Here is a 12,125-nt window from a genome sequence, read left to right on the forward strand (position 1 = left end):
TGGATGACCTCTTTCTAATAGGTGCAAACCCTCTCATTCACAAATGTAAGAGGGAGATGGCTTCTGAATTTGAAATGAAGGACCAAGGACTTGAAGTGTGGCAGAAGCCAAGGGAAATTTTCCTATCTCAAGGAAAATATGTGGTAAATGTATTGGAAAGACTCGGTATGATGGACTGTAAGCCTGTGACTACCTCGAGGATCTTAACTTTTAGAAGTTATATGGTAGTGATGTCGGACTAGACTTGGGAAATGCCTCTGAGTTTCAAAAACTCATTCACATTGATGTTCTTGGTGAACCTCCTCAGAAAATATGTTTTGCAGTTAGCATTGTGAGCTCATATTTGGTTGAGCCTCACTGGATTGATACCAGGAATCTTCTGAGATGTCTTCAGGACACAATCTCTCATGGATTAAGATACACTGCCGGAGATGTGAGACTACTTGGATATACTGATGTTGATTGGGCTGGCAATGTGGTGGACCATAAGAGCACTTTCGGGTACTGTTTCACCTTGGGATCTTCTTCGATATCCTGGATGAGCAGGAAGCAGAATTTGGTGGCTTTGAGCACTACCGAAGCAGGATATATTGTTGCTAGCATAACCTCATGTGAGGCAGTCTGGTTGCGAAAGCTCTTCAGTGATCTATTTGGATTTACATTGGATACCACTGTGATTCTCTGTAACAACCAGAGGTGGGATTCGATTATTGAGGAATCCCATATTCGACAATTGCTCCAGCAGATAGACATCATCTGGGATATGGTAAGTCGATGAGCAAGGAAGCTGCATCACATTAAGATGATGTACAGGTTGATACACCTTGTCAAAGCCCTGAGGAAAGATCTAATCTGTGATTTTCCCAAACGACCTGGAGTCGGCAAGAAACCCTTGTACAAGGGTCCTGCATGTTGCATACATTGAGCTCTGGCAACTCTGAGGGCTTGCGGTTCCTACTAGAGCAACATATGACCACAGGGTGACTCACCCTCCCCTGGTGGTGCACACTGGAACAAGATGATTCACTCTCTTGTGGGACAAGATGATTCGCTCTCTTGTGGGACAAGATGATTTGCTCTCTTGTGGAACAGGATGATTCGCTCTCCTGTGTAGTAGGATGATCAGTTCTCATGTGAGGCCTGGATTGATGTGTTCTCCATGGCAGCCTGGATTGATGTGTTCTCCATGGCAATTGTAGCAGGATTGATGTGTTCTCCTGTGAGGACAGGATTGATTAGTTCTCCTGTCGAGGCATCCTACCCATGCAGTCTGGGACTCATGGGAAGTACCTCTCATCTGATCAATGAGCAAGGAAATGAAGTTAGGGACCATAGTAGTACCGATGGACGCATCGTTGTAACTACCGTACTCCCTACGCTAGGATGACCTCCATTGATCTGGGATCAATGATACTGGTCTGGGACCAGTGGTAAGAGTTGTACCATACTATGACGCTGACTTCGGGTTGGTTGAGACTGGTCTGGGATCAGTGGTACATACTCTGAGACTGACTTTGAGTCAGTGGAGGATGATATTGGTCTGGGACCATTGAAGTTGTACTCACTATGACGCTGACTTTGGGTTGGTTAAGACTGGTCTGGGATCAGTGGTACATACTCTGAGACTAACTTTGAGTCAGTATGATACATCCTCGATCATTTCTTCTTCTTCATAATTCGGACAAAAGTAGAGTAGAACAGAACAATGCAAGAGCAGAGTAGAATAGAACAAAACAATACAGATCAGTGCAGGGCAGAACAAGACAAAGCAGAACAGGCAGAATAGAGCAGAGGAGGGCAAGGGTCAGGCTGTATAGGGCAGTGCATTTGATAGATGAATAGTAACGACCGATAGACAGATTGTAGATGAAGTTCTCCATGGTTGAGACGGAGTGTTAAAATTGGCAACTAGGGCAAAACTTCATGTGGGTCATCTTATTCATGGCTAATAATATTTTTATTAGATTCCTCTCGTCGAGAGGTGTAGGATTGATATAAAGATCATCCAATTCCGATAAGTATTCATGGAGATATGAATTTATTTTGATTATGGAATTATTATCAAGCCTACCTACAACTCATGTAGGCTCAGAAGCCCAACAGTCGCATATATTCACCCACCAACGTTGTGTATAAATATAAGAGGACTTTTCCTCATTTTGACTCACTCATCTCATCACATCTCTCTCTCTCTCTCTCTACTGCGCAGATATGAGTCTCTTCTCTACTGCGCTGAAATGGGTCTCTCTCTCTCACACATGTGAAGTCGGAAGCTGTTGAATTTGAAGCTACAACTGCAGAAGTAAAGATTGACTTGCGTGGCCTAGAAGATCTCCTCTTTGGAACTACACTGTAGGTTCATCTGAACCTCCTTTTAAAGCCACAACTTTTGGTGGTGGAATGAAGTCAATCTGACGAAGAGTTTGCAAGATATCGACTGCCCTAGTTTGAAGCCGGAAACTGCTGAAACTGAAGTTGCAACTGCAGAAGTAAAGATTGACTTGCGTGGCCTAGAAGATCTCCTCATCTAAACTGCGCTGTAGGTTCATCTGAACCTCCTCTGGAAGCTGAAACTTTTGGTGGTGTAATGAAGTCAATCCGACTGTCGGTTTGTGAGATATGGTCTGCCCTAGTTTGATAATGAAGCCGCTAATGGTGATGCTACTGATCTAGGGTTTGCTACTACTGATATGAATCAGATTTATTGTACTATTTCTCTCTGCTGAATTATTGAATATAAAAGAAGATTTGATCAAAGGGTTTCCCCACACATTGTGGGGTTTGTCCCTGGCTAGCCGCCACATCTTGTGTCTCTTGTCTTGGCTTGTTTTCTGTTGATCGTTTAATGTTCTATCTGCACTTTACTTTATGTACATGTGATTGCTAATCGGTGGAATATAATAAGAAAAAGAAGTAAACTGTTATAAGCATAGAACATACCATAACTTAACATATAAAGATGGAAGTGTTGTTACCCCTAGCCTTCCACAACCTATAAGGTTGACACCACAACAATTGGAAGAAAAAAGAGCAAAAGGGCTTTGTTACAGTTGTGATAGCAAATACACTAAAGGTCATAAGTGTGCTGAGAAGAAATTATTCTACATAGATTGTGAAGAGGAAGAAGAAAAGGAGCAAGAAAGGTCAAAGGAAGAGGATATACTCCAAGAACAAAGCCTAGATAAAGAAGAAATGAATCCGACCATATCTTGTAATGCATTGGCTGGAATTACCACTCCTCAAACCATCAAGATAGAAGAACAAATCAAGAAGAAAAAGGTAATAGTGTTGATTGATTCAGGAAGTACCCACAATTTTATTCATTTTAAGGTAGCAAAAGAATTGAATTGCTTCCTATATCCAGCACCAGACTGTCAAGTAATGATTGCAAATGGAGGAACGATAAATTTCTCGGGAAAGTGCCATAATATCAAGCTATCCATGGGAGAATATGTATTGACTAGCCCAATGCTTTCCATTCCAATGGGGGGTGCTGATGTTGTACTAAGAGTCCAATGGCTACAATCCTTGGGTACAATAGCTTTTAATTTTCAAGAACTCTTCATGAAATTTTCTGCGGAAGGAAAGGAAGCTGAATTAAGGGGTATTACAGGGAAATCGGGAAAGATAATCAGCTCTAACGGTATGACAAAGCTTCTAAAGAAGGAACAAAGAGGTGTAATTGCACAATTATGTTCACTAGATGTTTCGACATCGGAATCATCTATTTCTCTAGATCTCCAAAAAGTCTTGGAAAATCATTCCAAGGTATTTGAGACTCCCAAAGGTCTCCCACCTATTCATGATCATGATCATGCTATTCATCTGATTCCAGGAAGTCTTCCTCCAAACATCGGGCCGTACAGATATCCCTATGCCCAAAAGAGTGAAATTGAACGTATGGTTGCAAAAATGCTAGAGGCTGGTATAATTCAACCTAGTCAAAGGTCTTTCTCTGCTCCAGTAGTATTGGTGCACAAGAAGGATGGATCATGGCACATGTGTCCGGATTATAGGGAGCTCAACAAGCTCACTATTAAAGATAAGTTTCCCATTCCTGTCATTGATGAATTATTGGATGAATTGCATGGATCAATTTACTTCACCAAGTTGGACCTTCATTCAGGATATCATCAAATCAGAATGAAGACCAAAGACATTCCAAAAACAACATTTAGAACTCATGAGGGTCATTATGAATTTTTGGTCATGCCTTTTGGCCTTACCAATTCACCTTCTACATTTCAAGGTTTGATGAATTCCATTTTCAAACCCTTCCTTATAAAATTTGTGTTGTATTTTTTGATGATATACTAATCTACAGTAAGTCTTGGAAGGATCATGTTGAACATGTTGACAAGGTGCTACAACTATTGGAGGAGAAATAATTATATGCAAAAAGATCCAAATGTTTCTTTGGAGTACAAGAGGTGGAATATCTGGGTCATATTGTATCTCATGAAGGAGTTAAGGTAGACCCTAGCAAAATTAAAGCCATTAAGGAATGGAAAATCCCCACATCCATAAAGCATCTGTGAGAATTTCTCGGGTTGACAGGGTATTATTGCAAGTTTGTTAAGAATTATGGGAGAATAGCAGCACCTCTAACAACATTATTGAAGAAAGATGCATTTTCATGGACTCCAGAAGCAACAAAGGCCTTCGAACATCTTAAAGACGCAATGTGCCAAGCACCGGTCTTAGCTACACCAGATTTCATAAAAACCTTTATTGTGGAATGTGATGCTTCAGGAAATGGAATTGGTGTTGTTTTAATGCAAGATGAAAGACCCATTGCTTTTGAAAGTCGTCCAATCAAGGGAAAGTTTTTACACAACGCTATTTATGAGAAGAAAATGTTGGCAATAATACATGCACTTAAGAAATGGCAACCCTACCTGATGGGAAGACACTTCAAGGTAAAAACAGATCATGATAGCCTTAAATACTTTTTAGAACAAATATTATCTTCTGAAGAGCAACAAATGTGGGTCACAAAGATGTTGGGTTATGACTTTGAAATCATCTACAAAAAGGGAAGAAAAATGTGGTGGCAGATGCACTCTCAAGAAAGGATGAGGATGTGGAAGCGTTGTTGTGCACCATTTCTATTATCCAACCAGATTGGATAAATGAAACAAGGGAGGAGTGGAAGAATGATGAAGAAGTGTGGGCACTTATTCAAAAGTTACAACAATATTCCAGTACATCTGATACATTTAGCTGGCAAAATGATTCGTTATGGTACAAAGATCGCTTATACCTCTGTAAGAATTCACAACTCAAACAAAAGATTCTTATGGAATTGCACACTTCTCCCTTAGGAGGGCATTCAGGATTTTTAAAAACTTACCATAGGGTTAAGAAGGAATTTTTTTGGGATGGCCTTAAATCAGATATTCAAAAGTTTGTGGTAGAATGTTTGGTTTGCCAACAAAATAAAGTTGAAACAACTAAGACCCCGGGTCTATTACAACCTTTATCCATTCCAAGCCAACATTGGGAAGAGGTTTCAATGGATTTTATCACAAGTTTACCCGGGTCTGAGGGAAAGAGTTTCATCATGGTGGTAGTTGACAGACTTACCAAGTATGCACACTTTTGTGCATTATCACATCCATTGAAAGCCAGTACAGTTTCTACTGCATTTATGGAAACAATTCAAAAGCTACATGGAAACCCAAAGATTATTCTAAGTGACAGAGATCCCATTTTCACTGGAAATTTTTGGACAGAATTATTTTCTTGTCTTGGTACTCAGTTAGCTCATAGCTCATCTTATCATCCTCAATTTGATGGGCAAACTGAGATAGTAAACAAATGTTTGGAAGGATATCTCCGTTGCTTTGTATCTGATAAACAGACACAATGGGTCAAATGGTTGCCTCTGGCTGAATGGTGGTATAACACTTCCTTCCATACAACAACAAAAATGACCCCATTTATGGCACTTTATGGATATCAGCCACCATCCATCACATCATATTTAAGAGAAAATTCTAAGGTTCAAGCAGTGGAACATCATATTGAACATCAACAACAGGTCCTCCAACTCTTAAAGGATAACCTCGTGTTGGCACAAAACAGAATGAAACAACAGGCAGATCAACATTGCAGTGAAAGAAGTTTTGATGTAGGCGATTGGGTATTCCTATGGATACAACCATATAAACAAATGTCCCTCAAGCAAGCTAAGAAGGATAATAAATTATCACCAAAGTATTATGGTCCGTACAAGGTGTTGCAAAAGATTAGTACTATGGCATACAAATTGGAGCTTCCTGCAGCGTCTCGAGTGCACCCATTTTTCCATGTTTCATGTTTAAAGAAGGTTATAGGTGACAATCTCCCAGTTCAAACAATATTGCCAGAACTTGACGAGGAAGGAAAAATTATATTAGAACCGGAAGTAGTCACAGAAACAAGAACTCGACAGCTATGAAATCGATCAATTTCAGAGTATCTCATCAAGCGGAAGAACTTATCTGCTGAAGATTCCACATGGGAGGATGAGAATTTTATACAGAAGCATCCAGAACTACTCAAGCATTGAGGACAACACTTTTTTTGAAGGAGAGGGGCATGATAGGTCCCTATAATACTAGCGATTACCCCATTACTATTGTAGTTGTATCCCTTATTAACATTGTTGTGCCCCTATTGCCCCCATATTTTTATTACTGTGCCCCATAGAATCCCTCTATTGTTATTTTTGTGGCTTTATATTATTATTGTTATGTCGACTGGGTTATATTGTGACTCCTTAGACTCCTATATATAGAAAGGAGGTTTTGTCATTTGAAGCATCCAAGAATTGTTCATTTATGTAATGTAAAGGAGGTTGCCCCCTCGAAGAGGCTGAATTCTAAAGCGTTGATCTATCGGTTGTATCTTTTCTTGCGCTGGTTTCATAACAGGCTCCAACAATGGATTTCCATCATAATCAACTAACTCATAGGCCCATTTCTTGAGAACATGTTTAACAATATAGGGACCATGCCACAAGGGCTCAAGCTTACCAACTCCCAACTTATCATGGTCTTAATCACAGACCAAAACTAGGTCACCTTCGGAAAAGACACGAGGGTGAACAAATTTATCATACTGGGCATTAACACATTTCTTATTAGTTTCATTATTGACCAGGGTGAAAGGTAATGTTCATTTAAATGGGAAAGATGTAATAAATGTTCTTCCTCGGCCAAAGTATCAAGAAGCAGTTCCACAACTATTTCAAGTGAAGAGATTTCACACTAGATAGGGAGGATATAGTCCACTTTGTAAATTGGTTAGAAAGGAGTAAAGGCCATAGCAGACTTAACCGATGTTTGGTATGCCCATAAGGCAGAAAACAACATAAGTCTTCAATTGGACTTGTGATTCCATACCATCCTTCACAACATAGTTTTCAAGGTGCGATTAATAGCCTCTACTTGGTCATTATCTTAAGGATAATAGGGGGTTGAGTGTTCATGAAGAAAACCCAACTTGGAAGCTACTTCCTACGTCATATGATTTTGAAAGTGTTTACGATGATCAGTAAAAATCTGTTTAGGCACACCGAATCTAGTGGTGAAATGATTAAAAACTAATAGGGAAGTGGTGGTGTCATCACTGGAATATGTAGGAATAGCCTTAGTTCATTTGGTAAAGTAGTCAATAACCACAAAAATGTAATGATGACCACAAGTTGTGGGTGGGTTGTAGTGCATGAAATAAATTGCCCAGTGAGCGAAATGACTGATAGAAACCATAAGGTGTAAAGGGGAAGGATATGCACACATTTTGTGAGAGAATATTTGGCACAAATGGCACTTTTGGATGGAAGATATTTGATATTTAAAGATTGAAGGCCAAAAGTACAAAGTGCACAGGATTTTCTTAGCAGTGGAAAGCCGAAAGAGATGATCACAACATGCACCGATGTGGAAATCATTTAGGACTTGATCGATTTCTTCACGAGTAAGGAATAAATGTAACACAATGTCAACACCACGACGATAAAGGGTATCATCAATAATAACATAGTGTCGAGATTTGTGATGTATAATATTTGGCTCATTCTCTTTCTTTTCTAATAGATGCATCAACCTCAGGTATATACAACCCTTTCTTCTCATAGCACAATGTCACCAATGAACCAACAAAAGTAATTGACAACAACCAATAAAAGGAAAAGAGAAGGGAGTAGGGTAATGTTGACAAATGTTAAGTTTACCCATACATGTGGGTGGGTAACAACCAAGATTTATATAATGTGTACATTGTTCTTAAAAATAGTTTATTGAAACAAAAGTAGTTTTTGCTATCCTGAATTGAGGATTGATGAAATACAAAGTAATGACGAATTTTGATGGTCAAATTCCTGTCACACAATGTTTTCTGAACCATCGGTTTTGACTAATGAATTTGTTTCAAAATTAAACCATTAAATTTGAATAGTGAATTTGTTTCAAAATTAAACCATCAAATTCAACTAGTGAATTTTCTTTTGAATTCTAATCATAACAAAATATTTATGCTTTTCCAAACGGGAAAGAGAATTAGATCATCGACTGCAAAACAAAGTGTCCATATACTAAAATTTTAAAGTGAACTACACAAAAAAGAATATGAAGAATATGATTAAATTAGAGAATTGTCCAAGAATCTTTGTAATATCCCCTATAAATATTAATATCTAGGACTTATCTTAATATTTTTATTTACTTTGAAATGAGATTAATCGTGTCCTCGAACTAGCTAGTTAAACGATGCGAAGAAATTTAGGAATACTTTTTTATTCGTCAAAATTCAAGAAAAGAAATTTTAGAATATTAATATTCAAACGAATTCGTTATATTATTTTATATATAATATAATTATCAAGTTTAAATTAAATTCCATAAAATAAGAAAACATTTGAACTAAAATATGTCAATTCTCGAAAAGATTTACTAATATATTTTGCCAAAATTTTTAATATTTATTATATAACAAAAATACCTATAATATATCATAGGTTGCTTTCATTCATAAACATTCAGTGCAAAAAAATTGTCTAAGAGCTCCTCTTCTGATTAGAGATTGGATATATAAATATCAAAATAATAACTTAGTTGTCTCCACCACAATGCAATAACATCATCTTATACCAAAATTATTATTTTTAAATTGAAAACTGGATTTATAAATATTAAAATAACAACTTCCCAAAACTGAATATGTAAGCATTCAAATAATAACTTCCCATCTTTACTCCATTGCAATGTCATCACCTTATACAAACCTTTTATTATTGACATATTTTATTGACACATTTTGACAGTGATGTGCTTTCTTCCTCACATCTAGACGAAGGTGAAAAAATTAAAATAATGCGATAATGAAAATAGTGTGATATGAATTGAATTTAATCAACAACTTAATTAAAGTGAACAAATTCACAAATTTTTATTTCATCAATTCGATCAAATTTGATGAATATAACACGCGACTATAATATATGGTATATAATGATGGAAAGGATCCTTTTTAACATTTTCCCACTGGTAAGAAAATATCAATGCCCCACTTCCCAACGCTATGTCATATAGTATCTCAAATTTACAAATTTCCATATTCATTCATCAATATGATCAAATTCATTAACTATAATTTAAAATAATACATGATGAGGTAAACCATCTTTTTTAACATTTTCTAATTTATGAGAAATTGTCTTGCTCGAATTCCACATCATATAGTATATTCTATTTTGAGAAAAAAACATATTTACATCATAAAGCGTTTCTCTTTGAAATTAACTCCCTTATTGTCTTACTTGTCTTACTATGATTCGTACGATTTGATGTTAGATGATTAAATTGTTTGCCACTGTTGATAAAAAATATCGCTATAACTAAAAAATAACAGTTGAAACTTAATCTTTTTTTCTTGGAGCAGTGAACCCTCCATTGAGAGAGGTGAGAAAAGGTAGCCATGGCTTACCTTGCGGAATCATCGTTCTCTTTGTCTTATTCATGAAAATCTCTGTCTTATCCATAAAAATCCCAGGAAGCACAGAAACCCTCCTCTTGTTGTTTCATCCTTGTCCCTACCAGAGAGGGTTTCTTGCTTGTCCTTGCCTCTAGGTCATCTTCCAGACAAACTTCTTTAGTATCAGGAGCTGCAAAAACTTATTATCATCCAAGAGTGGAAAGGAATGAAAAATACAAAGCCTCTGATGGGACATTCAAATCATCCCTTTTTGCTTCACAACCATTTGTTTTTCAAACTGATGCATCGCAAGGGTATGCGTCAGGTTCAAAAGGAAATCTATCAAATGAACAGATAATTGAGAAAGACAAAATACATATTGGTGCTTATGATAGATTCTTAGATTCATCCTCAGTTCCATAGTCAATCTTGGTATTGCCTAAGCAGAGTGCACAAAGTGAACTACCTGCTTTTCCTATGGATGTAGAAAGTGCAGAGTCAGAGCAGGTTTATGAAAGTTGACGGCTCAGGTATATGATTTTGCTATTGTGTATATATCAAAGTGGGTTATTGTTTTTTTTTTCTTTTAGTTTTGCTAGTCTTTATGTACAAACGTTCTTCTTTCCTTCAATACAATGAAATGAGATTACATCAGTCGAATATTCTTTCTGGTTTCTTGAATATTTAGAAAAATTATATATACCCTGATCATTCGAACAAGGGGAATCAAGCATATGCAGAAGGATATTTTTCTAAAGCTGAAGAATATTATACTCAAGGGATAAGCTGCATCTTGCCAATTGAGAAGTCAAAAAGGCATATCAGGGCATCGATGTTATGCTATAGCAACCGTGCAGCCACTAGATGGCTGTGGGTAGATTCAGAGATGCACGTTCAAACTACATGCAGGCTATGGACATAGATCCCAACTTTGTGAAAGTCCGACTTAGAGCTGCAAGGTGAGACAAGTTCCCTTGCAATGGCTATTGGCTATAATCTCTTTTTGCTACTGATTGTATAAGTTTTGTGTGACTTACTGACTATTAAAATTTTGACATTCTCTTCTTAAGTCTTTAATAATTGACTTTAATGGAAGAGAAAAACTGCTTCTGAGTAATGGGTATATTAAACTATTTTTTTATCCAAGGGAGTAGAATTTTTCCATTTTTCCTGCAAGACAGAATCTGCCAAAATCACCAACAGTGTCTGAGAATCCAAGCGATCTCCATTCTTCACAAAATTACTTTTCTTGCTCATTTAAATTTGCTTAGGAATTTCGGATCTGAAATTATAGAAATATTAGCAAAATGTGTTGATACTAAATCTTTGGAAGACTCAAATTATCATAAAACCCTTTCTGGGTTATTTTAGGTTTCTCATTCTAAGCTGAAAATAACAAAAACATAAATGAAATCATCAAGTTTGGACACACTAGAAGTCGCCTTGCCTCTAGGTCATCTTCCACGCAGAGTTCTTCAGTATCAACAACTGCAAAAAATTATTATCATCCAAGAGTGGAAGGGAATGTAAAATACAGAGCTTCTGATGGGACATTCGAATAATCCCTTTTTGCTTCACAACCATTTGTCTTTCAAACTGATGCATCGCAAGGGTATGCGTCAGGTTCAAAAGGAAATCTATCAAATGAACAGATAATTGAGAAAGACAATACATATTGGTGCTTATGACAAATTCTTAGATTCATCCTCAGTTTCGCAGTCAATCTCGATATTGGCTAAGCAGAGTGCACAAAGTGAACTACCTGCTCTTCTTATGGCTGTAGAAAGTGCAGAGTCAGAGCAGGCTTGTGAAAGTTGACGGTTCAGGTATACAACTTTGCTATTGTGTATATATCAAAGTGGGTTATTGTGTTTTTTGCTTTTAGTTTTGCTAGCCTTTATGTACAAACATTATTCTTTCCTTCACTATAGTGCAATGAGATTATATTAGTCGAATATTCTTTATGGTTTCTAGAATATTTGGCAAAATTATGTATACCTTGATCATTCGAACAGGGGGAATCAAGCATATGCAGAAGGATATTTTTCTAAAGTTAAAGAATATTATACTCAAGGGATACGCTGCATCTTGCCAAGTGAGAAGTCAGAAATCCATATCAAGGCATCAGTGCTATGCTATACCAACTGTGCAACCACTCAGATGGTTGT

The sequence above is a fragment of the Pinus tabuliformis genome, chromosome 8 (genome assembly GCF_031772625.1).
Source record: "Pinus tabuliformis cultivar Carrire ecotype Pingquan chromosome 8, CPIR1, whole genome shotgun sequence".
NCBI lineage: Eukaryota > Viridiplantae > Streptophyta > Pinopsida > Pinales > Pinaceae > Pinus > Pinus tabuliformis.